At 32.1% G+C, this 23,177-nt stretch overlaps 1 long non-coding RNA gene across 4 annotated transcripts; it reads right to left on the bottom strand.

Moving 5' to 3' along the window:
- Positions 1–2,208: 2,208 nt before the first annotated feature.
- LOC129319869 (uncharacterized) lies at positions 2,209–21,396 on the bottom strand. Of its 4 annotated transcripts, none has more exons than XR_008595537.1 (7): positions 21,298–21,396; positions 21,146–21,200; positions 12,140–12,397; positions 7,978–8,160; positions 4,365–4,475; positions 3,719–3,807; positions 2,209–2,576 (listed from the first exon to the last, which is right to left on the bottom strand). It is a non-coding gene; the product is annotated as an uncharacterized LOC129319869 (long non-coding RNA). The 4 variants fall into 4 exon arrangements; XR_008595538.1 differs by having other exon boundaries at positions 7,978–8,151; XR_008595539.1 differs by lacking the exons at positions 3,719–3,807; positions 4,365–4,475.
- Between the last annotated feature and the right edge of the window lie 1,781 nt (positions 21,397–23,177).

Genomic DNA, 23,177 nt, shown 5'->3' with positions numbered 1-23,177 from the left:
AACACGTAGTATGTAAATATATTGACATTCATCCACATCATAATATACTCATTACATACCATCTCCATCACATTCCCCCTAATACTAACATTCATGGGGTGTCATACCCTTAATCTAGCCTCCTTATAAATCAGTGGAGACTAATTAGGCTTGAGTCCCTCGAAGAATAAGTGGAATAGTCCCTTATCAACTATAAGACAGTGACTACCTCCCAATTTCAATGGTTGGTAGTCTAGCTAGTTTTCGATTTCAATAGTAAGCCATCAATACCATATGAATTTATCACATCTACTCCTCGCTCTATAGGTAAATTCTCGCCACAAATGATCATGCCATGAAACATCAACACGTAGTATGTAAATATATTGACATTCATCCACATCATAACATACTCATTACAGACCATCTCCATCACATTCCACATATCTCATCATGCACAATATCTCATGTTATTCATTTTCATACACACACACACACACACACACATACATAGTCTTAATCAATATCATCAACAACGCATACATAATATACATATCATTTTCTTGATTCAAGCACATTTCTCACCCAACATATAACTTGGCACAATTTTCATTGAATGAATTTATAAACACCTAATAAGTTTCAAACAAATTATTTCAACAAATAATTAATTATGAAACAATCATACAGACTAAATTTCCCCTGGTTGCCTCAAACTTTCGAGAGGTCAAAGATTTATTCCTTAAAATACAAACTTTCAAAGCTCTCCTCAAGCTTGAATGGTTCCCAAGAGTGACTATATCTACAATTAATCACATCATTCATCAATACTATTTTCATTGGGATAAATTCCAACACTCTAACTCAACATCCCCTAACTTACCAAAATCATAACCTCACTTTCAAACATACCTATTAGGTTTACTAGGTTCCCTTAACTCACATTATCATTAATGAACTATTAAACCATCATTAATAGCCATTAAACACTCTCAACTACCACATTAATGCTAATTTTCAAACATTAATGGTCTACTCCAACCAACCACTTGTAAAACCATTAATGCTAGGTTTAAATAACGTAAATAACTCCTATTGACTCTATTTAAGTCAATGAATTTGGACCTGTAGCCATTATAGATCAAAAATTACTTTCCTAACTCAAATCCTAACTTAACTCTTTCATAAAATGGAATAAAAAAAAGGAGGAAAGGAGTTTAGGAACCTTATCTTAGGTGTTTAATGGCTTAGAAATGCACCCAAACCTCCAATGTAGTAAGCCTTAGTAAAGAATTTCACTTGCCCTTTAGTTTCCTCCTTTCTTTCTTTTGATTTTGCAAACCGACGCCGATTGGTTTAAGTAGAAATTTGACTACGTGCATAGAGAGGGCTCTCCTTTGTTGATGTTTACATATGCGCCACGATGGATGCATTGCATGCCATGGCATGAGGCATGGAACTATTCCCTTCAAATTTTCTCCCATTTTAATGCCTATGTGACTTAACTTCACTTTGAACTCAATTTAAGGCTAAAATCACAATCAGACATACTCATTAGACCTCTCTAGCCACATATCACTTTAATTTACTTAATCACCTTAATTGGCCTTAATTAATTAGGATTAAATTTTTAAGATGTTACAGCTTTCATTTCCGTTTAAAAATATTATCCTTAAAATTCAAACAACCAAGTAAAACATACTTCAATGGAATAAGTAGGGATACTGTTGTCTCATTTTCTCCTTAGTCTCCTACGTAACTTCTTCAGGAGTCATTCCCTTTCATATCACCTTAACTAGGAGAATTGTAAAAGGGGTCTTAAATTAGGACTTAATCATTAGACTAACTATAGTAAATCAAGGACTAACCCAAAAGGATTATCCTATAAGAGATTAACCTAAACAAATTCTTAACATGTATTTTCACAAACGATTCAATATAAAGGGATCTTAAATCTTTAAAATATCTCAAGAACTTGTATCATTCAATTAAACATATGCGGAAGCATGATAAAAGAAATACATCAACATGAGAGAAGAGCTTCCCCCTTTATTTTCTCTCTATGCCTTACTCTACAATACATATATACATATTTACAACATAACACTTGGCCACTCAAACCTTCCATAACTGGCAGTGGGGGGCCAAGGTCTCAATTACATTTATCACAATGACTATTACCTAATTATCATACTCTATATATCACCTATTCATCAATAGCCTATCATATACATGAATTTTCCTTTTCATTCACATATAATTAATATCAACTGTTCACCCTTGGACATCAAAAACATAAGGGGAGACCATAACAACATTCAAGTTCTCAAATTAGGCAAATATTAACTATTTTCACTTACACAAATATTTTGGCCCGTTAATATAGCACAAGCATCAAACCACATTCCTCAGGGCCTAAAATACATTTTTCCCAACACAAAACCCATAATGCAAGTAGATCAAGAATATATTATCTTAGTTGGCAATATCATAAACTAAATACACATATCAAAATAAAAAGAGAAAGGCCTACAGAAGTGATTACTATCACTTGGCCTAATGCTCCTTTCCTCTGTTCTTTTGAGATGAGCTAGCTCCTGTAATATGTTAAAAGAGAGGGGTGAATACAACCACTCAGTAACCAATGTATATCTAAGTTATACAAATGCATGATAATTAATCATGAATGCAAGTGGCCAAAAAATTTATCAAGGTGACCATTCAAACAATCACATTAATAACATGTTAATCACATTAACATTTAACTCATGTGAATAATTTCAAGAGTAAAGTGAAGTACAAAATTTACACAAATAGCTACATATACATTATTCACATAATTACTACATGTTCTCATTTCTACAATTATAATCATATTCTCAACATAGCCATCAATCACTTAAATGGCATGATAGTAATAATATGCATGATCGATCTCTTCCTTATATCCCTCTTTATTTCCTCAAACATGAAATCTGTGGGCCAACAACCGAAAGGGATCGTCCATATGGTGAGACTACCTAAGGCCTTAATCATATCATGAGGGACTACCGGGCCAAGGTTACCTTACTCACTTATGAACACGGTTTCCCTCAAATCACACACTATGGGGTGTCATACCCAAAATTAGCTCTACTCAAAACTCCAGGTAGGCTAGTAAGGTCAAGTTCCTTAATAGGAACAATGCTACAGTACCTTAAAAGGTAAGTAGTGACTATAACCCCTAGGATTATTGGTTAATAGTCAAGTACCATATGGATTTTGCATAACCGCTAACTCTTTCACTAAGGCGAACTCCCGCCATATGATAATGCTCATGAGAAAATGCATTTAAAAAACTCATATATAATTCACAATTATCCCACATGCTCATCAACTTTCTTGCTCAACAAACATCAAGAATCATCATTTTTCAATCATGCCTCTTGCCTCAATTTTTATATTATCACATAAAACCACATTAGCATCATGTAAAACTCAACATGCTTATACAATTCATCACTGTGCATAATCCACAACTTATATCCAAGAGTGTACACATAATCATCAACCATCAATCTCATTACTCACACCAAGTCATAATTAACTTGGTCACAAGTCATAGATTATCAACAAAGCCACATGCATAACAAACAACCATTTCAAAATTTAGACATATATATATATATATATTCTTTTATTTCACCAACATAATTAATTAAGTAACATACAAATGTATAAAATAGATTTTCCCGGTTACCTTAACCTTTGAGAGGTCAAAGGTTATTCCTCAAGTTACAACACTTCTAAAGCTTTCCAAAGTTTGAATGGTGTCAAAAAGAAATTAATCTACAATTGATCATATCCCAATGTGTCAATAATATTATTAACACAATTTTCACTCATACTCTAACACCTAAGTATTTATTTTATTTTATTTTATTTTATTTTTAAAACCTTGTCTTAGCCTCTTGAGTTCTAAAATTTAATTTCATGTATTTGAACATATCTACTAGGTTCAATAGTCTCCTTCACAATAATTTCATTCAAATAATTTTCTAATATCAAAATTTCCCTTTTTATTCCAAGCCTAGAATCATTATTCTATAGCCATAATAATTTATTTCTCATCTCAAATAATCATCTAAATATCAACAAATCAATTTATATTTTTAGATTTAACCAAAAATCTACCCATAGGGATCTAAGGATAAACTCAAATGCCTCAAATTCCAATTCTATCAACAAAATAATACTCTAAAATATTTATTACACTATCAAAAACCTCAACAATCAGATTTTCTCACCAAAAATTCATCCCTCTTTCAAACCCTAGATTTTTCAAAATCTTAAAATCTGTAGCTCAAAGGGAAAAACGACTAAGAAAAAATGTTTAGAACACTTACCTAATCTTAGAATACTTAAAATCTCATATGAAGTATCCTATTATGAAGCTTAACCATTAAAATCACTACCGGCGATCTGCATCCTCTTGCTCTCTGTCGAAGTTTCGTGCTCTGAGGAAGATGAAAGAGAAGCATGGGAAAAGTGATTTGGTGAGAGTTTAAAAATGTGGCATGGGCCCCGTACGATAAAAGCTCCTCCTTTTAGTTTTATTCTCTCTCACCTTAATCTTCCATCTCGTCCTTTGTCTCTTTCTTTCTTTATCGTTTTTTTGTCTTTATATGCCATCACACACACATACTCTCTCATTTTCATTCCTCGCCTCCCCCTTTTCAGTTTTTTTTAATTTACTTTCCTAATAATAATAATAGCAATAATTCTATTTTCTAAAAAAAAACTTAGATTTGGATTTATGCTAAATTAAATTCAATAATAATTTCCTAACTAAAATTATTTATATTTAAATATTCCTATAAAATTATTCATTTGCCCTTGATTAACTTAATTAATCTTAAGTTAATTTTTGGGATGTTACAAGAATGGCCTTATTCCTTAGCTACTTCTCTTTCATATTAGCTATCCTTTTTACTGCATCTTTAGGCTCAATTATGTGAGACAGATTAGGTTGGTACTTCTTGAGTTTTGAGACGTGAAATACATCATGTACGCCTGATAAGTAAGGTAAGGCAATTCGGTATGCCAAATACCCAATCCTCTCAAGAATCTCAAATGGCCCAATGTACTTGAGAGTTAATTTCTTGGCTCTAATAAATCTCCCAATTTCAGTCATTGGCGAAACTTTTACAAATACATAATCACCTACTATAAATTGAAGCGATGATAGTTATCATTTATTCATATCATTTTCATATTATTTTCCATAGCTTTTGGAACTTTTTAGGGGTATATTGAGCATATTAGAATCATTTAAGATCATTTTGGCTGCTTTTGTAATTTCAAAACTTTTAAGGCCAAATGCAAATTTCTGAAAGTTTAGGGGGCAAAACTGTAATTTTTGAAAATAATTTTTGAAGAATAGAAAAAATCATCATTTACTAATTTTAGTTCTTTATTAATCCTATGAGTTTAATTTGAGTTAATTCAACTTAGATGGTGAGTTATTTAATAAAACACCCTTTAAAGTATACAGTTTTGTACTTTAATTGTACTTTCCATGAATTTTAAAAGTATACTAGGTTTAGTTTAAAAGTATACTAGGTTTAATTATACTTTCCATGACTCGTTTGTGTATGAGGTAGTCCCATTATGAAATCCATTGACACACTGTCCTATTTTCACATCAGAATCTCTAATGGTTATAGCAATCTAGGTGGCTTTTGGTGTTCTATCTTGATCTTTTGACAAGTCAAACACTTAGAAATAGACTCAATCACATCTCATTTTATCTTGTGCCACCACCACCGTCTCTTTATATCTTCATACATCTTTCTAGCACTAAGGTGGATAGTGAATTTACATCTGTGAGCCTCTTACAAGATTGTCTCCTTAACTACTTTATCTTATAAAATACACATTCAGTCGTGATACACTATGAAGTCATTGTCATTGAAGCCAAAAGATATCATTCAGTTCTCTTCAATATCTTCTCATATCTCTAACAAATACTCATCTTCTAACTATGCTCTTCTCAGGTCCTTCCAGAACTCATTTGTAATCACAGTGGCATTTAAGTTTTACATTATAAAATCTAGAAAGTGCTAGTGTTCACTAGAGAACTCCTCCAATAGCTTTTATTCTTGCACAATCATGTATGCCACATAGAGCGTATTCTAACTTAGAGCATTGGCCATTATGTTGGTCTTCCTATGATGGGACTTCAACTCAAAGTTATAATCCTTCAAGAACTCAATCTGTCTCTATTGTTCCATATTTAATTTTGTTTGATCTACCAGATATTTGAGAATTTTATGATCATTATATACCTTGAACTATGCTCCATACAAGTAGTGTTGTCATTTTTTCAATGCAAATATGACTGTTGTAAGCTTAAGATCTTGCATCAGATAATTCTCCTTATGCAATCTTAATTGTCTCTAGGTGTAAGCTACAACCTTGTCATCTTGCATTAACATGTACCCTTAAGTAATACATCTGGGTACACTATAAACAACATTTAGGATCCAAAATGGTTAGTACAAATGTAGTAGTCAATCTTTCTTTCAACTCTTGAAAAGCTTCCTTACACTTGTCTATCTACACGAAAAACTAATCTTGGTTAAGTTGGTCAAAGCAGAGACAATTTGGGAAAACCCTTGAATAATCTCTTGTAATACCTTGCTAGACCCAAGAAGGTTCTAATCTCAATCATAGAGGTTGGTCTTTCCTATTGCAATACATCATCAACCTTGTTAGGATCTACTATAATACAATTTGTAGACACTGTATGACCTAAAAAATTCACCTCTCATAACTAGAACTTGCATTTATTTAGCTTCGCATAGAACTTCTTTTCCTTTAAAATTTGCAACACTATCCTAAAGTACTTCATACAATCTTCATCATCAATAGAATAGATTAGTATATCATCTATAGAGACCACTACAAATTTGTTTAAGTAGGGCCTAAAGATTCTGTTCATATAGTCCATAAAGATTGTTAGTACATTTGTCAGTTCAAAGGGCATAACAAGAAATTCATAGTGCCCATACCTTGTTCTGAAGGTAGTCTTCAACACATCATCCATTCTCACTCTCAATTGGTGATAGCCATATCTCAAATCGATCTTAGAAAATACTACTGCTCTAGCCAACTATCTACTAAATTTTCAATTTGAGGTAACGGGTATTTATTCTTGATTGTCACCTTGTTTTACTATCAATAGTCTATACACAATCTCATGCTACTAGCTTTCTTCTTAACAAACATAACAAGCAAACCCCAGGGTGACATATACAATCTAACAAATCCCTTCACCAATAACTCCTCCACTATTTTGTAAGTTCATTTAACTCTAATAAAGCCATTCGATATAGGAGCCTTAAAGATTGGCTTGGTATCGAGTACGAGATCCATCAAGAAATCTACCTATCTCTCCTTAGCAGTAATCCCAAAACCTTATCCGCAAACACCTTGAGAAACTCATTCACAACCCCAATTTTATCTATCACACCATCATATACTAGGTGCACAGAAAAGAAAACTATAAAGGCTTGACATCCTTCCCTCACTGATTTATCAAGTTGTATAGCTAGCAAGGATTTGGAAATATTAAGGGTGACTATAGAAAAAGACTATGCAAGTTCACGATTAAATGTAGTCACTATGTATAATAGTAATATAAAACTATTTTTTTTGTTATAGTCTAGTGTTGCTCCCTTAGCAGACAACCAATCTATCCTAATTATCATGTCAATTCCTAACATGGGAAAACAAACCAAGTCAATATTGTGGCTATTTCAAAAAATGTTAACTCAACTTCTAAACTAGCATAATTGATTTTCACAGAGGCATTAACCAGTATGGACACATTCATCAAAAAAGGCATTTCAATTAGATGCAATTTTAACCTTTTTGCACACTCATCAAAAACAAATGAGTGAGTGGCATCGGAATCAAAGTAGGCAATAATTTGATGATTACTAAGAGATATCATACCTCAAAGAAGCTTTGGGAAAGCTTCAACCTCCTCTCTGGACATAGCAATCACTCAACCATCAATAGTAGACCTTTGGTCAGTAAGAGGAACATTCTCAAGGCAATAACGATCAATGTGCCTAATCTTGTGGCACTTGAAATATGTCCAGCACTCCTTGGTGTGATGCCTCCTACCTTTATTCACTAGTGCATAATTTATCTTTTATTAGGGACTTTTAACATCAGTTAAAAGGCATTCATTGTTGAAAATAGAGGTGATGGCATTTTTGCAATATTTGTAGCTATTAGAAGACTTTCAACATCAATTTTAATTTTAGTTGCTGTAGAAAAAATTTTAACATTTAGTATAGTTTAACCCAATGTCAAAAAATTATTAAAAAAATAAAATTTTAACTTTCCACAGCGGGTGCCACATCACTCGCTGTTAAAAGTATTTGAAAAAATTAAAAAAAAAACCTACCAACCTTTCATTTCCTCTCCATCCCTTCATCTTCTTCCTCTGTAGCTCCTCTCATCATCTTGGCTCCCCCTTCCCCTTCCCCACCCCCTCTATCGACCCCTCCCCTTGGTCTCTGCCCTTCTTTCGTCACCCCTCTCCCCCTACCCTTCGTCTTGGCCCCCCTCCCCTAACTCCCTCTGTTACCCCCCTAACTCCCCCTTCTTATCAACCCCTTGATGAATTGCCTTAGTCATGTTAGCACTCAATTAAACTAAGATTAACTTAATATAGTATAAGCCAATCTTAGGTCATTCTTTCTAAAGAGCAATTTAGGAGTTATCTTAAGTTGGTTCTGGGTATTTAAAAACTAATAAAAAATATAACATTAAATGCTAGATTTCTTCACTGAAATGTAAATGAGAAAGTGCAATTTATGCTGCTAAAACTACCTAAATGGTGCTAATGCTAAAGTCTAACAATTAAATTCTATTATGCAATGCATGAATTCTAAATTTTGATTTGGGGGGTTCGTTTCAAGAAAAAAAATGAAATGAAATGAAAGCTAAAGAAATTAATTAAGTGACAAAAAGGAATAATTAAACAAAAATGGAGAAAAGATTTCAATTTTTATAGAGGGGACTAATTAGGACATCACATGGAGTTAACTTTCCTAACCCAATTCAATTATTTAGACTGAAGGGAAATGATAAGAGAGTGAAATTGATACATTTAATTACCCAATTAAAGCAAAAGGAGCTCATAAGCACAAAGTCTAACGCTTATTCTACTAGAGAACTCATAGTAAAACAAATGTTACAACTATGAATTAGGATTCACATGATTGAAATAGGAAAGATAGGTCAAAACCGACAATGAAACCCTAATTTGCAAAGTTTGATGTCAAAACCAAGTGTTTTGATATGTAAAATGTAACATATTGATTTCTAATCCAATAACTAATTGCTAATTAGGGGTGGTTAGTAATTAGTGAGTAATTAGAATGTCAAATGACAAATTATGTTTTGACTTATTAGAGTGTTAAATGAGCATATACGAGAAAAGGGATTGCATTTTGAAATGTAGTGTGTGCGTGCGATGAGGATTTTTCTTACTGTGCCACATGTTGTAGTGTATGGACTAGAAAATGACCTAATAAGTGCATGGAAGCTCATGATTTTGGAGAGAAAGAAACAAAGAAAAAAGAGAGAGAGAGAGAGAGAGAGTGGAGAAGAAGTGAATCTTCTACTAAGGCAAGGATTCTTGGAGCATTGGAAGGCATTTTTGATCGATAGCTTATCGAGTAAGCTTTGTACAGCCCTTAGCTTCAAGTCCACAACAATTTCTCTTGGTATGAGTTATCGAGAAATTGAATTGGAGAAATGTAATGCCCTTACTGACATTACCATACACTCCACTACAATCTTACTAATCAAATCAAAATCATTTAGTTTGAAAACATTGAAAACCTTGGGATCCCAGTTAAAATTTTTTAGAAATCATTTTATAATTTCACTCAAGTATAAATCTTATTACACACAACAAAAGCAATAAATCTATGTACATCAACAATCTATAAAACATATGCATCACAAAACAATAAAGTAAAAATTAGCACCATGCACCGCGGCTCGTGCCACATATGCCATGGCATGTGGCACAGAGGCCATAGTTGCTCACTCTGTGCCATGCACCGTGGCATGCGAGTACATGCACCACGGAGCACACACCTGAATTTGCTGTCAATTGGTAATTTCAATACAAAATTCAGATGCGCGCCATTTTCACATACGATATCCGATTGGGATGGTTCAAGTGCCAATATGAAGCTTGTTTCAAAATCTAACTAATACACTAATTTATCCCAATCTAATATTTCTATCAAAAATTAGACACTAAAGTGCACTTTGATCATTTTCTATCAAATTTTATCACTTAAGTGTCTCAATTCAAAACCAATTGTCTCTAGCCACTTTTTGGACTTTGACTAAATCCAAATGAACAATATACACCTAATTGACCATACACATGCACAATATAATCTATATACACAAATTTGGCCTATAAATTGCCCATTTTACCCTTTGGGCCAAATTTACTTTTTCATTTTTTTAATCTCATATATGGTCAAATTACTACAAATAATCTCCATCCATCTCATATTCACACATAATTACCTCCATCTACTAGCCCATCTAGTCCTTTCATATTCACATAAGTATTAGGGATAGGGAGTTCAAAAATCACAAAAAACACAACATTTACCAAAATATGCACATGCTCAAGTCCTAAGGCAACTTATACATACTTTTGGCTAATAATTTACAAATCATTACACCATATTTTACAAAATTTAGGTGAGAGATGTCAACTCAGCCTATATCCTTTCTCTTTGACCCACTAGTACCAGAATCTAAAAAATATAAATAACCACGGGTGAGATAAAAATTTCAATAATTAAATATAGCTCATTAAATGTCTATTACTACAAATAACTATGATAAAGTAACTGAAATCATCATATAGCACATACATGTAGTATATCATAACTAAATTATCACTTTCGGATATAATCACATTCCAAATACTTTTACACCTTAGCATGACTAACTATCCACTGATCCTCCAAAGCTCCCTGACATGAAACCATAGGCTCTTTTGAATCAACCACTTGTTGACTCGAGCTCACTTTCAATGGTAGAAATACTCGGCCAAAGGTAATCTAACCCACTTACAGACTATGGTTTTCCTCTTTACACACTTGTGATAAAGGTGTCGTTAACTCCTAAATGTACCCTATCAGGCACTAGGGAGTTGCTAGACTGCCTGGATGTCCTATGATAACAGTCCCATAATATACTGTATCGAATTACCCATAGTAACAGCCCATATAATGTTACACCGGATGTCTCATAGTGCTAGGCCAACTATATCTATTTTACACTCACATATCTCCACACACACACACACAACCCTACATATCTTGGGTGAAATCCCATGCCCTATGATCATGCTTTTCCACAACTTTCACTACTTATACACCTTTTCAAAACATATATAGTTCTATATCATATATGTATATATCTATTAAAATCAGTAACTTTTCAAATTCATTTCACAATACAAAGTTCATGCTAAAAACTATTTCAATAACAATTAAACATAAAACTCATAAATTTATAATTTATCATTTGATATTCACTTCTACACAGTTATAATAGTTAATAAACATAATAAATTATATAATTACCTTAACCCTTCTATTTGATAGAAAGGGTTACCCCTGTAACTTCAACCTTATTCAAGCTCCTCTCTTGTAATTCTATGTCACATACTATAATCTACACATAATTGGCATTCAAAGTCAATTCCTCTATTGACCAAAAATACCAATTATCACATTTAAACACTTAATCACTATCATATCTAGATTTCACACTCGATTATGCACATTGCCACTGATCACCCCTCCTTTCAAGCTTTAACATTTTCTAGCAATTTTCTCTCACTACTCTCTCTCTAAATTAGGGCAAGTCTTGCTGATAGCTTCAAAACTTTATTGTTTTGACTTAAACCAATTACAAAGCACTAGTTTAACTCCAAAGAACCTTTTTATTACTATTGAGTAAGAAATAAACTCCTTAAAACTCCCAAATTTACTTTCTCATTAATTAAAACTAAGAGAGAATAGCGTAGATTTAGAGGTTAAGGCAGTACATGACTTACCCGATAAGTAACAAGTTGGAGACGCCATCCTTGCTCTTGATTTAGCTTGCCCTAGCAGATCCCTTACACTTTTCCATGTTTGATCTCTTCTCTCATGTTCTTCCTTCCATTTTTTACCAGCTAGACACATCATATTAATCTAATTTATGCTCCATGCATTGCGGCGTATTTATCACCCACTGCGGCGCATGGCACAATGAAGGAAATCCTCATTATGTTCACAAGCTCTGCTTTAAGACTTTGCTCTTCTACTCATATCTGTTCATATAACATCTTAATAAGTCAATATAACACTTCACCACTTAGCACCATAATCCCACATTAAACACTAATTCATCCTTAATCAGTCATTAACACAGGATTAAAAATTTAGGATGTTACAAGAAATTTAAAGGGTTCATTTTTTACCCTATAGTAATGAAAAGGTTCTTGGGAGATAAATTAAGGCTTTGTGACTAGTTTGGGATTGAATAATAAAGCTTTGAAGTTATAGACTTAAATTATCCCTAAATCAATGGTAAAAGGGAAGTAAAATGGGATCACTAGAAGTGATAGAAAGTTGTAAATGAGTAGTAATGAGTCTAAATTGACCAAGTGGAAATCAATGGATGGTTAAAAATGACTTAGGATCATAGTTAAGTACTTTTAGTAAATTTGACTAATTGGCTAATAGTATCTGTTGTGTGTAGATTTGCATATCACATGTGTAGAGTGAGAAAAGAAGCTTACAGAGGTGTATTAATGGTTGTAAAATCCACAGATAGCCTTTCTTGTGACAGAATGGCTGAGGTAATTGAATAACTTATTCTATTTGACTGTATATTTAACTATTTGAAAGTATGATAGCTCATGCATGAAATTGTTTTAAATTAAGCATGTTTCAAGAGAATGCATGATTGGTGCATGAAATGGATTTCAGTTAAATGAATAAGTAGAAACTTATGATTATGTCCTATATATATAAATGTCATTTTAAAAGTGAAATAGTGATTGGTACGAAAGCATGATCATAGAGGGTGGGAGTTCACTCGTAGGGAGAAGTAGTGAGAAGTCTATATGGTATTATTCTCCTTAATACCTGACGGGGTGCGGTGTTAGAGAATTTCATCTTCTTAGTGCCTATTGAGGTACGATGTTGAAGATTATCTCCTTAGCAACCACAAGGGGTGTAGTGTTGGAGATTTGACCTCCTAGCATTTGTGTAATGCAATGTTAGAGTAACGACACCCCAATCAATATAATAGGGAGAAATCATAGTCTGAAAGTAGGCAGAATACTTTTGGAAGGATGATTCTACCATTAAAAGTATGCTCAAGTCAATAAGTATGCATGGCCTAGTAAGAGCCTATGGTTTTATTTGAGGTGATTTGGAGGTTCGGATGATAATGATCATGTTAATATTGATGGTGATTTGTTGTGAAAAGGATTTTGAAGTGAAATTTATGTTATACACTATGTTCAAATGTATATTATTTATTACTTGCTTATAGTTACATGTGATAGTTAGTAGTAACGAGTTATTCTATTGGTAAGATTATTATCTCACCCTGTGGTTACATTTTTATATGTCAAAGTAGTGAGTCGGGCAAAAGGAAAGACTCCAAACTAGCTTAGTATGGATAAAGCCATGTAAATTAGAGTTTGTGTAATGGACTATGTCTTTTGTGAATATTGTAAAAGAATAATTTAAGTTGCCATAGGACTCATATGCATGACAGTATATGTGAATTATAGTGATTGTGGGATGCTTAGTCCTGTAGTTGTGAATATATAACGTTTGTGGTGAAAAATGTAGTGATGGGTTGTAGTTGTGAATGTGTAATGTTTGTGGTGAAAAATGTAGTGATGGGCTAAGAGTTTATTGTGAATGTGTATATGTGGTAGAAAAGTAAATACGTGGCTAGGACTAAAATGTATGTAAGTTTGATTTTGTGGTAAACATGTATGTAGTTATGATGTGGTAATTCAATGAGTAAAGATTGGCCAAGTATGTTTTTGTGAGAAGTTTGGCACATTAGCCCTTATTGTGTAAAGAAATTGTGGTTAATCAAGTGTATAAGGTCCTCTTGGACTTAGTTCTAGGCCCATAATGGTTTAATGAGGCAAAGTGTGTGATTTGAATGCTTGGGTGCACTAAATTCTTAGAAAAAGTAACTTTTTGTACCCCGAGTGTCTAATTTTGATCAGACCATTAGATCATGTCCAAAGTTATCTCATTAGCTATCTTATAAAGTAATCTTCATGTGGGTACTTAAACCACTCTAATCAAACTTCGCATGTGGAAACAACATAAGCCAAAAGTTCACTTTAGAGCTATCATACAATAATAGAAATTTCTATCATGTGCATTGTGGTGTATTGGGTGTCATGCCGCAGTGCTTGGCATAGAAAAGGAAAGCCTATGGCTTTGTGCTGCATGCTGCAATGCATGTAGTGCACGTCGTATTACATAGCCTAATTTCTAACTTAGTTTCTCTGATTTTAAAGTTTGAATTGGAGTGAAGAATGCATGTGTTTATCTTCACTATGCATTGCTTTGATATGTAAAGGATTTGTTGATTTTGAAAATAAAGTCTTAGGTCTTAAGCTTTTTCAAATAGACTTAATTGATTCAGTTTGGTTTTGTATGTGGTGACTTGGTTAACCCCTCCTAATATCAGGTGGATATTAGGGGAGGTTACATAAAATATATGAATGATCAGTGTTGCCTAGCCAAAGGCTTCTTCACTTTAGTTTGGACCATAGTTCTCCTTACTCAAACTTCAAGGGGACTTGGCTTGTCTCTACTACCTTTCCTCTCTATTTCCGCTCTATTAACCTAAAATAAAATCTAGATTGTCTAAATTTAATGCAAATTAAATCTAAATGGTCCATATTGAAAGTTTTTATTTTTTATTTATATTTATATTTTATACTTATTAAAACTAATTTTTTTAATAAATCTATTTTATTAATAATCAAACAATTCAAATTTAATTTGGAGGATCCAAAAATCATATTAAGTATAAAATAAAAATTTAAATTTGGACCATCTAAATTTAATCTGTAATAAATATAGACGATCTAAATTTTATTTTAGGTTAATGGAGAGGGAATGGAGAAGAAGGATATGGAGACAAGCCAAGTTCACTTCAAGATGTCATGATATGCCCGACCAACAATACCAATCCAAGCAGTGAGCTTGAGTAAGTACCCAACCAATACTACCAATTTAAGTAATGAAACTAAACATGCACGTCCACACGCACGCACGCCCGCATGTGCGCACACACACACACACATTCATATAGATCACTATTAAGGGGTGACCTCAGTAGAGCAGACCATGGATTTTTCTTAGTACTTTCAATTCCCTTACAGGTGCATTCCTATCTTTATGCATGCATTCAAATAATCAAGCATCCGTATGCATATCTATTTTAGATCAGAATTTCATACAAAGTTTATATTTCATAGGGAAATTTTAGTATTTCATAACTTTGGACTTCTTATATAAGCATATCATACAATTAGGCATTTCTGGTAACAATTAATCCTATTTCATATACCCAGAATACAATCATAAAGTCACATGGTACACAAATCATTACTCAAAATCAGGTTTGATGTCTTAAATGTAATATGTATACAATAAGTACAATAGCAAAAACAATCTCCCAAGCAGTGTTATAGACCATAATATATATTAATTTAAATCTATAAATACCTCAAACCTTTGAGAGATCTATGGTTTAATCTCTTACTCTTGAGTACTATTGCACTCAGATCTTAGTATTTTCTAGGATGAACTCACACTATAGATAAGTTTTATACAAATAATTGAACTAGTTATAACTCTTTTTAAGACTCAGATGGATAAATTCTAAGAATTAAAATCTAAGATCTAAGCTCAGGGCAAGATCTTAGACATAAGATCTATAGAATAGAGATTTAGAAGGTGTAAATTAGTCCTAAAGGACTTACCTTAGTGAAATTTGAGTCAATTGTGGCTCCTTAAGTCACTAAGGGCTAACCCTAGTAAAGAAGACACAGAAATCGCACCTTTAAAATGTTTGAAAGTGATTTCCAATTCTAGTTTTCTACTGAGACATTTATTTATAATTTTCTAAAACACACCGCTCGCCTTGGTAAGTCCTGCACTTCTCACCCTGAGAAGCTTACCTACTCGCCTAGGTGAGTGTCACAGTTTAGCCCTATTTGATTTAAGCCCTCCTACTCTCATTTAGCCCTAAACCTAGGGTCAACACCCTATCTTAAGGGACACTAAGACCTTTAATCAACCCTCCAACACTCAAATTCTCAAATCTCACTATGGTCTCCATTTTTGAGATGTTGCAACACCACCATTAATGGCTATGAAACACTCCTAACTACTACATTAATGCTAATTTTTAGACATTAATGGTCTCCTCCAACCAACCACTTGTAAAATCATTAATGCTTGATTTAAATAACCTAAAAACTCTCTTTAACCCTATTTAAGTCAATGGGTTTGAACCCATAGCCATTATAGACTGAAACTCACTTTCCCAACTCAAACACTAACTCAACTCTTCAAGAAAATGGAAGAGAAAGGGAGAAAAGGAGTATAGAAACCTTACTTTAGGTGTTTAATATCTTAGAAATCATCCTTTCTTTCTTCTAATTTCGTGAACTAAAGTAGACTGGTTTAAGCATAAATTTAACCGTGCAACGTGGTGCATGTGCCATGTACTATAGCGTATGGCATAGAGAGGGCTCTCCTTCATTGATGGTTACATATGTGCTGTGGCGAATGCGTTGCACGCCATGACATGTGGCACAAAACTACTCCCTTTAGATTTTATCCTTTTTTTATGTTTAGGTGACCTGATTTTTCTTTAAACCTAAATTTAGGGCTAAAATCATAACCAAACACACTTACTAGACCTTTCTAGCCACACATCACTTCAATTTACTTAATTATCCTAATTGGACTTAATTAATCACAATTAAATTTTAAGGATGTTACATATAACATCTCATATAAAGTTATACTTTGCATTCACATTTTCAATCTTGTTATGATACTTAGAGTATTGCTCTTGCATAGCAAAGGCTATAGTGTTGACACACATATTTACACTAGATTTGTTAGCCTTATTTACATATCCAAAGTGTTCTATAGAACTTCTCAGTCACATAATCTCTTATGTCATTGTAGTACATGCCATAAATGCAATTTCTTTGACAACATAGTGCCCTTCAAGCATCTCAAGATTCTTTTCATTGCTTTTTTATGTTTCTTATTGTGTTTGGACTAGTAACACTTCACATGTCTTGCTACAAAATGGACAACTAGACTTATACATGTTATTGTGTACAATACCAATAACACTTATATAGGGGACTTTTTCCTCTTTCTTCTTCCAGTGCTTTTACTTACTTGTACAGGACACGATTTGTCATTCTCTTCTAGAGTAACTATGAATACTTCCTGTTTCACATGGAAATGTTTCATTGGAACATTTTCTTTGTTACTCTTTGAAATCTTACTCACATCAACATATACTGAGATGATTGAGTTGCTTATCTTACTCTACACTGCCTTATTTTGTGTCTCATGAAAAGATACAGTATGACCATTTTCTTCCTAGGTAGGGAATTAATTCTTTAAGAAATGTGGCATCACACAATTCAAATTCAATCACAATCCCAATTTCATTTTCACTCATGACGACGTTACCATTTGATTGCTAAGAGTATCTAATAAAGAAATATTATTTCCTTCATGGACTTTTGTTTTGTTTTTTTTTATGTTTGCGGGAATTATCATAGACATACACAACTGGCCCTCATGGTCTAAGGATATTTAAATCTAATTTGTGTTTTGTCCATAACTTAAAAGGTGTGGATGTGACTAACTTTAAGGGCAAATGGTTATGATAGCAATTAGTCAAGCATCCTTAACATGAAATTTGTGGACTTGTTTATGCCATTATTAACTTAACCATGTCTTATAATATTTTATTTCAACAACTCCACTCTACTGTAAAGTGCTTAGGATATTTAACCACTTAATTATCCCTTTCTTTTTCATATAATTAGTTTAATTGATTAAACAAACATTCACAACTTCGAACAATTTGTAACAATTAAAATTTTAACTATAAAGTGATTGTCATAAAAGTGATTGTCACTAACAATATCCAAAAAAACTTCCTTGAAAGAAAAATTGAACAAAAAATATATTGTTCATTTTGTGATGTATGAAACTTTATCATAAAAGTTTACAATAAACCTATAATACAAAAATTTAAAAACAATGTTCCACTAGCATTTTGGTGCTTAAAAGACACTACAAAGAGTCTTGGTCTTTTTCACCATATAAACCAAATTCCTTGATTTTGCCTTGTTACCAATATAAAGCCACTTACTTTTAATTCAGCAACTAATACTACTTTGTGAGGGATCCTTAGTCCCTATCATTTTTTCCTGTGGAGCCTTAGTTTACAATTCAAGAAGAATAAAGAGTACTTGTCACATTTGAAATATGTGAATTGACTCAATTCACTAGTACCTTGTCCTATTTATTTTGCTCAGGATGATCCCTTATTAAGTGGCCCATTTTCTGATAGGTATAGCATTACGAAGTGACCCATTGTTTAGTAGGTAAATTGATCATTCTTAGGTTAGTTTTCTTCCTAACTTTCTTGCCCTTCTTGAATGACTTCTTCTTCTTAAAATTTGAGACATCCTTCTTACCCTTCTTGTCCTTTTGGTAATTAGGTTGGATGTTAGAAGGACTGACTTCTTCAATTATGTATTCCTTTTCAAAGGATTTATAAGCCTCAAGGTGAACATCTTCAAGCTCTATACGTTTTACTACATCATCAAAAGTTACAATGTTTTCATTATGGGTCAAATTTACTTTTATGTGCTCCTAACTAGAAGGGAACGATCTTACAACAGCCTAAACTTACTGCTCATCAGACAATATGTGTCTAACTTCTTTCAGTTCCCAAATCATATTAGCTATTTCACACAAATGCTTTCTCATAGGAGTATTGGGCTTTAGCTTAAAGGTGTTAAACTTTATTGTTAACCTTCTTAGTTTGGTAGTGGAAGTATCTTCAAACTTATCCTTTAATGCCATGCATAGAGCCTGGGTAGTGGCGTACTTATTATACTTGCACATAAGGTCATAAGCCATTGCATTTAGTAAAGTAATGCATACATGCTGTTTTTCCCAGTTTTGTTAAAAGGAGCGTGCCTTGATTGGATCCACATACTATTATTAATTTTTAAAAATAATTAAACTTAATTATTTGTTTATACCTACAAAATCAAATACCTTTTTTAATGACTAAAAATAATTAAATTATCCTAGTAAAAAATTATTACATAATTAAGCACTACGTAATTTAATTGTAAATTTAAGAAAATATAATTTATAATATTAATTTTAACTCATTAATTTAAAAAAATTAAATAGTTTTTTTAATAATTAAATAAAATTGTTTTATTTTATTATTGAATAACACTAGAGGTGACATATTTCTATTAATGATTGTGAATAAATTATTCTAATAACATAATCATTTTATAAAGAACCACTGGCTAAATATTATAGGTACTAGTCAAAGTTCCAAAAGCATTAAAACCATCAGTAGCTAATGCCAACCGCACATTTGGAGGTTCTAAAGTAAAATTTGGAAAGTCATGTCAAAAATTTTCCATGCTTCAGAATCCCTTGGATGCCACATGAAACCATCAACATTCTTTTCATCAACATGCCACCTCATATGCTTCACAATTTTAGATGACAAAAACAATCATTGCAATCGTGGCTTTAATGAAAAGTATTTCAAAATTTTTGTAGGTTTTTTCACTTGTTTTTTTCTTTTTGAATATCAATTTCCATCTTGATGTATGACATGTTTTGCAGGTTTTTCTTTTGTCATCTTCCCTCAAATATAACATACAATCATTTGGGCAAACATCAATTTTTTGATATTCCAATCCTAACTTAATAATAGTCTTTTTTGCTTCATAAAATGAAGAGAAAATTTTAGCAAATGGAAAGGCATCTACTAATAATTCTAGAATCATAGATAAAGCTTTATTGCTTATACCACACAAGCATTTAATATGATACAATCTAATTAAGAATGATAATTTTGAATATTTCTCACACCTATCATATAGTTGCTCTTGCCCATCTTGTACCAATTCAAAAATTCTTTAGTCTCTTCATTCATCCTTTGATTTTGATTTTGTGATGAATCCTCAATTTGAATTAAATTTTTATCTTCTTCTTGCACACCAAAACCATCACAAATTAATTCGTGAATGTGATCACTAGCCTCATTGCCTTGTTCTCTATTTCCTACGTTAACTAGCCTACTGGAAGAAGTTACTCTCAATACGTGTTTTTCACTATGCAAAACCCAACATGTATATCTAGGAGGGAATCGTCTGACAATTAAATAATTCCGAACCTCCTCTCGAACATTCCATTTTTAAAATTGCATTTAGGGCAAGGACAAATTATTTTACCTTCAACACCACTGTTTGTAAAAGCAAAATCTAAAAATCCTTCTAAACCATTCATATATTCTTTTGTGTTGTGAATTTTAAACATCCAAGATTTAACCATTTTCTGTATAAATAAAAAATATTTATAATTTATTATATTTAGGTATAAAATTTCAACATATTTTTTATTATTTAAATAAATATAAACAATGAAAATAAAAATCTCAACATGCACAACATAAATTTAAGCACAACAAATAAATTTAATTTTAACATTAATGTAACATTTAAATTATCCTATATAAAAAATAAAAATTTCAAATAAAAAATTTAAAGCTAATAAAATACAACATAAATTCATGTCACATTTCATCCTGGAAAATTAAACATCTAATTTTAACTCATCCTATTCATAGATATTCAACGTATATTAAAAACAAAATAATAAATATCATACATAAAATTTTATGTAATTAAAAAAAATATAATCTAAGATAAAAAATAAATCACCTCAAATGTGCAGTGAAATATCAAATTTATAATGACTTCAACAATTTTTTAACTCCTGAAAATATATAATAAAATATATTAAATATAAAAATATATATAAAATAAACAAAAAAATAAAAGAAAGACGAAGGAAAGATAGGAAGCTCGCGCACTTGAATATGCTGAATATTTTGCATGAATTTGAAAACTGCAGCGAGGGTTTAAATGGAAGAAACCGAGACACATTTTCTCAAAAAACGTGGCTCCTCGAGCCATAGTTTTGTCAAAAATGTGGCTTAGTTTCTGACTTTTTGTCGAGAAATTGTGGCTCCACAAGCCACGGTTTTGTCAGAAACCATGGCGTGGTTTCTGACAAAACTGAGTGAGCCACATTTTTTGCGGAAAACGTGGTTCAATAAGCCATGGTTTGTCAAAAACCATGGCTTAAGTTCATTTAAAAAAATTTGATAGTGACGGTTTTTTGTAAAAATGTGAGATTATGCAACGATTTAAGAAAAAACATGGCAATTGTCTATGGTTATTGCACCGCTTTTTTGTTGTGATATATAAATGGCCTTAACCTTACTCCTATTTTCTTCAACACATTTGAATATTTGGGTTTAACTTCAACCCTATACATATGTAGAGTCCTCTATTTGTCTGTTCAATTATTCATGATTAATCGAATTTCAAAATTTATCATTAAGGAGTGTATTTAATATAGCATTTTCTTAAATTCTTTTAGGAAAAAAATTATTCTTCATTTAATTGAGCTTATTTAAAGTATCAATACTTCACCTAAGAAGTGATTTAGAGGAACTAATTTTTGCTATAGTATTTAAGGGGTTAATAAGAAAAATAAACCCTGAAGTATTGTATGAAAAGCACCCTAAACCTTGAACTCTTAAAATGTGCAAAATGGACTCTAAATTTTTAAATTCATAGCAAATTAAACCCTACCATTATCTTTTTATTAACGTTGTTACTGTTCACCATGGGCCCTAATCAAATGCTAATGTGATAGTTCCTTGCTGATGCGTCATTTGTTAATTAGTGCCACAAGCCCTAAACTATTACATGTAATACAAATTGGCCCCATCGTTTAACAAATGTCATTTATTAATTACATGTCATTTGTTAATTACTTTAAAATTTTAAGCAAATTACTCCCATCGTTTATAAGAATGTTAGCTATTATATAGGCCAAATTGGCCTCAGCGTGGTCCATCATGGTGAATCTATCGCTAACTATGGTAAAAGACCCATAATTTTATAAAATGATGTTTTTACCCCTTTTTGCAATGTTTCTAAATGATTGGTATTCCATGCTTCTATATACTCTATAACTCTAATTTAGTCTTATTTTTGAATAATGTTTATATATTTAATAGTGAGAATTTGGGATCCTATTTAAAAAGAACTTAAAGTATTAGAGGATTTTACAAATGAAAGATGTGAAAGCTGACAATTTTATCAACAAATTTAAAACCCAAATTAACCGGTTAATTAAAATCCTCTAATATTTAAAATTTTTTCTAATAAGATCTCAAGTTTTCACCATTAAATTTATAAATATTATTCAAAATAAGACTAAATTATTGTTATAGAGTATACAGAAGCATGAGATATCAATCATTCAGAAAACATTGCAAAAAAGGGGCAAAAAGTATCATTTCACAAAATTATAGGTCGTTTACAACGGCCACTAGTACGTTCACTCTAACAGACCACGTTGAGGCTAATTTGATTTACATAATAGTCAATGTTCTACACGTAAACAGTGGGGGTAACTTGTTTAAAATTTCATAGTTTAGGGTCTAGAACAATACTTACATAATAGTTTAGAGTCTATGTTGCTAATTAACAAATGACACATCAGAAAGGAACTATCACCTTAGCATTTGACTGGGCCCTACGGTATACAGTATGATGAACAATAATTGTGTTAACAAAAAGTTAACAGTATAGTTTAATTTACTATGAATTTAAAAGTTAAAAATCCATTTTGCAATTATTGTTTCATTGGGAACAATTTTTCTATCATTAAAACTTT

The sequence above is a fragment of the Prosopis cineraria genome, unplaced genomic scaffold, assembly GCF_029017545.1.
Source record: "Prosopis cineraria cultivar Desert tree isolate PC_DT_omini unplaced genomic scaffold, ASM2901754v1 PC9, whole genome shotgun sequence".
NCBI lineage: Eukaryota > Viridiplantae > Streptophyta > Magnoliopsida > Fabales > Fabaceae > Prosopis > Prosopis cineraria.
This window is presented reverse-complemented; position numbering and strand designations above follow the sequence as displayed.